The 4,872-nt window shown below is 44.9% G+C and overlaps 1 long non-coding RNA gene across 2 annotated transcripts; it reads left to right on the top strand.

The window, feature by feature from the left end:
- The first annotated feature begins 544 nt into the window (after positions 1–544).
- On the top strand, positions 545–3,708 carry LOC119860421. 2 transcript variants are annotated; one of them, XR_005294531.2, is made up of 4 exons: positions 545–735; positions 1,350–1,480; positions 2,655–2,830; positions 3,416–3,708. It is a non-coding gene; the product is annotated as an uncharacterized LOC119860421 (long non-coding RNA). The 2 variants fall into 2 exon arrangements; XR_005294532.2 differs by lacking the exon at positions 2,655–2,830.
- The last annotated feature ends 1,164 nt before the right edge of the window (positions 3,709–4,872 follow it).

The raw sequence follows: 4,872 nt of genomic DNA, 5'->3' as shown, positions 1-4,872 counted from the left end.
GAGCCAACCTCTTCACCACCACTGTGTCTATTTGGATTCATGAAAAAGGCACTGGGTCAGTGGGCAGGGATTGTTTTGTGATTATGAGTTCTGCACTGCAATAAATCAATTAATAAATAGCTAGGATTGTGGGCTAAGCCGTACTCCTAATACTGTTTGGGGTTTTCTCTTTTTATATAAATATGATTGTTGTAACTTTCCCAAATAAAAAGTATTTTTGGTTTCACATTCCCAAGTGCTCCTGTATGCTTGCAAGTGGGGAAAAAATGCCTGTAAAGGTGTCTGTGGGATTTACATTTTTAATTCCCTAAATCCTGGGAGACATAGCAAGGTTTGGTGGGGGCTTGACATTTTATTTATTTATAGAAAGGGTTCCTTGAACCCAACTGTGATGGGGTTTACCTACCCCACACCAGCCCCCAAAGGGTTAACTATGCTTTGCAGTCTGAGGAAGCCCTACCCCTCTGACTCTGATGGGCATGCTCAGCCTGGAGGCAGAGTATAAAAGGAAGCAGCCCAACCCAGTCTGGGTGGGCTGCTGAAGAGGGAGGATGTAGGCTCTTTTTCAGGGAGCTGCTATAGGCCCAGCATACTGGCATGCAGCACTCTAGGGGAAGAGACTGTGCTGGCAGGAGCTAGGCTACTTGAGGACTCCAGAGACTTGGAGGAACCATGGAGCATTACTGAGGGAGAAAGGGGGTAAGAAGCAGCCCAGGGGATGTAGACTTTTCTCCGGTAAGTGAACCAGTTAGCGTGTTTTGGGAGCATCCCTGCTGACTCAGTAGTGAGCATCCCTACCACCACCAGGGCCCTGGGCTGGGACTGGGAGGGGCAGGGAGGGCCTGAGTCACCCTATCCTTGGTGCCACACACTTCTAGGTAATGTCCCACTTCCTCAGTGAGCCAATAGGTTACATGGTACCTCAGAAGTAGCTGCCTTTATTGACTCTGGCCATTGGGCAATCCTGCCCTGACTATTGTTTATACTAAGGGTCATCAGCATAGGACCTAAAAGGCTGAGTATTGTCTCTGCCCTTTCCTTTGACCACATGTGACTTGACACCCCATGACACCAACCCTAGTTACTGTCACTGACAGATGGCAGAAAGGTTAAGTGCACTTTACCTCCATTTTATATCCACTTTGCACAGGTGTAAATAATTACACAAGATAAACTAGTAGAGAATCAAGCCTATTGCTGCAAATAGAGTGATTCCAGATTTTCACTAGCCTAACTCAGGGTATGTCTACGCTACAGAGACTATACTGGCATAGCTAAGTAACCATGGCTATGCCCGCATAACCCCATAGTGTAGATAGAGTTTACGCTGATGGAAGTTGTTTTTCCAGTGCTGTAAGAACACCACCTCCCTGAGCGACAGTAACTATGTCAATGGACACATTCCTCCATCAACATAGCTGCATCTACTCTGTGGATTGGATTGGCACTTTAGAAGATGTTTTTCACACACCTGACAAAGGTAGCTATGTTGACTGAACTTTTAAGAGGCGATCAAGCCTAAGAGGGGAATTGATACCACAGATTAGTGCAGAATGTCATCCAACCAATGCATTGTGGTTTAAAATATTAATGCAGAATGGTTCTCTGATGGGATGTACCAGGGTCTGAGGCCCCATGCTAGAGGCCTTAGGATTCTACCACACCCCATCCAAGAGAAGAGCAAAAGAAAAGTCCTCCAAGTGGCTTAGAGTAGTTGCAGGGAAGCAGCCTCACATAAAAGGCTGCTGGGCCAAAGTCTCACTCAATTGCTGCCTGAAGCTGGAGTAGTGAGGATTGTGGCTGGTGGAGCAGCAGAACCGTGTTCAGATGAGTTGCTTGCAGGGACTGGGGAATGAGAGAGACTGTGTGGCTGGCAGGGACTAAGGGGAGTAAAGGAGGCGCTCCTAGCTGGCTGCTGGGACTGACTAAAGACTGAGCCCAAGGAGGGCTTCAGGAAGATGGTTGCCAGGGTGGAAGCCCTGGGGATATGGCCCCATACTAGAGTTGGGACTACTTAAAGATTGAGCCTGGGGAAGGCTACAGAGATACCAACAGAGGGGTACTGGGATAGGGTCCTGGAGGACTGTATAACCCAGAAGAGATCTGTTCTTTCATTTATAGACTGTGAGAGATTTGGCTGGAAGGCTGAATCGCATAGGTGCGCAGGAACAATTTTTATGCAGGGGGACTAAAAGCCATTAAACAAAACTGTAAACCCTGTAAATAATGGAAACCACTTCAAACCAGTGGGTGCTGGTCTAAGTTCCCTCTAAGCTGTGCAGCAGGCTATCAAGGGCTGCCATGGCCAGGGGAGAGGCACCCTTTGCCCTGCCCTGCCAAGGCTTCTGTGGGGAGAGACTTCTCTCCCTGCCACAGCCCTGGGGCAGCCTGCACCCCTCATCCCTGGCCCCCTCCCAGAGCCTGCACCCCCAGCCAGAGCCCTCATCCCCCTGCACTGCAACCCTCTGCCTGAACCCCTTCCTGCATCCCAATCCCTTCATCCCTGACCCCCTCCCAGAGCCTGTACCACTAGCTGGAGCCCTCATCCCCCTGAACTTCACCTTTGGCCCCAGTTGAGCCCACTCCAAACCCCTCAGCCCCAACCCCATCACACCACCTCCATGTTGGTGCAGATAACACAATTCATTCTGCAGATGAATCTAAAAAATTAGAGGAAACACTGGTGCTGCTGCACTCCTAGTTCCAGCACTTATGCTGAGTCACTGAAAACCCATCTGAGAAACCACCGACAGAGGTCACCACAAACAGAGTGCAAGCACATGCACTTGACCAGGGGTGCTTGCAAGAGGTGGATGCCCCACTGTTACAGGTTTGTGTTGATTTATTAATAACTTAGACTTTTAATTGAAGGATCTGAAACCCTTCACAAACACTGGGCTAAGTATCCCCAATATCCCTTTTGTCCCTATTTTACGGGGGGGGAGGGGAAGCTGAGACGCTAACTAGGTAAAAGTATAAATGACTTCCCTAAATTACTTTTCTAATAATGAGTCAGTGGGCATAAATACAATCTTGGCATTCTAACTCCATTTCCACTCCTAACAATGACTGACTAAACATCAAAGGCTAGATCCCTATTGATTCAATGGGAAATAAGAACCCCTAAAGGAGTGAAATGGAGTACACATGAAGCTCCTACCAGCTCTTTAGCACAGCCATAGCCTCAGCACTCCTGCAACTAATGGAAGATCAAAGAATTGGTTGATTGCACCCTGAAAAAAGGGGATGGGAGGTCCAATATAGGCTGGAGGAAGATGTTGGGATGGAAGAAGCCCCCAGGGTGTGCAATAAGCTCTGCCTATGGAAGCTAGAAGCCTATGACCCCCTAGCTTGCAGTACTAAATATCTTATAATAAACATTTCCTGAGTGCAGGGCTGGCTATATGATTTCTAGGGCCCTCGGCTGCCTGAGAAGATCATGAGAATCAACACACAACAGGAAACCCCAATAACACTTTCTGGGACTGACACAGAAGAGGTCTGATATTTCACATATCTTAGCAGCATTGTAAGTATACAGTGCAGAAGATGACATCATAGACCTGAAACCCAGATATGCCTTTGTAACTGTAAATCTGATCTGGAGAAACAGAAAACTTGCCCTCCAAATTGAACTCTGAATATTTAACACAATTGTTATATTATATGGCGCAGACACTTTGGCTTATTTAAATCTTAATACCTAAACTCAAGGTTTTCATAAACAGCTACCTTAGACAAATCCTCAATATCAGATGGCCAGAAAAAATCACAACTCTGGAAGAGGAAGAAACCAAAACAGCTAGGACAGGAAATTTGTTAAACAAAAATGGAGATGGCACAGGCATACATGGAGGAAGGTCTAAATAACAAGATAGGTGATGGACTGGAACCTTCAGGCAAGAAGCAATGAGACGGACCAAGGATAACATGGAAACTCAATAGAAACAGAACTGAAAGATTTCAAAATGTGGGAAGAAGCTAGGACTGCAGCAAGAGACCATCAAAGACAGCAGTGGTGAAGGCCCTCTGTTGCGTATGGAAGAGAAAAGTGCAAGTCAGGTTGCTAGAGGGAAGCTCAAGCAGTGAAGTGCCTCCCTGTTTAGATCTGTTGTCAGGAAGGAGTAACTGGACTATAAGATGCATCTGTAACTTGAATAACTCCTTTACCAAGGATAACTTATTTTTAGATCTTTCATTTTTATGAAATGCTTAATTTGCTGTTTTGAATGTAACAGGGTTTTAACACTGGATAAAATATGTATATCATATGTAAGTCATACGAGTCTGGCAGAATATACATTTAATTTAGTAAAGTAAAAGCTTTAATTAGTGACTCCCATGGGAATTAATAAATTTCAAGTACATCAATATCACCCACTTTAGTATATTTATAGAACTTCATTTAAAGACTACAAGCCTACTTATAGCTTTTTAATAGCCTTGTGGTGGGAAGACAACTCAGCTGAATTTTATGATTCCATGTCTGCACCAGATATCATGGCTCTTGTTGGATATGTAGGCTTTCCTGATGCACTTTTTTAAACAGTTTATGAAATGTGCCTATTCCATGAGCCAAATTAACTGACTCTCATGAAGTTGCAGCCTGCTTACACCAGGACTGAATTTGGCCCCATCTCTTAATTCTGCATCGGGCAAGACGCACGTTAGTCAGTCATGTCTGTTTCTTTGAAAATGCTTTATTTTGTAATTATCCTGAAAACAGAGGGTAATTATAGTATGCAAATATTTTACCCAAAGTTATAAATAGGGAAATCAAAAATATTTCCCTATCAAACACTAAATTCTGTGGTTATATTCTGCTTATATATCTTTTTTAATGGCCTTGTAGGGGAGAGACAACTTAGTTCC

This window comes from Dermochelys coriacea, chromosome 8 (assembly GCF_009764565.3).
Source record: "Dermochelys coriacea isolate rDerCor1 chromosome 8, rDerCor1.pri.v4, whole genome shotgun sequence".
NCBI lineage: Eukaryota > Metazoa > Chordata > Testudines > Dermochelyidae > Dermochelys > Dermochelys coriacea.
Note: the sequence above shows the minus strand (reverse complement) of the source record. Positions and strands in the feature narration are given on the sequence as shown.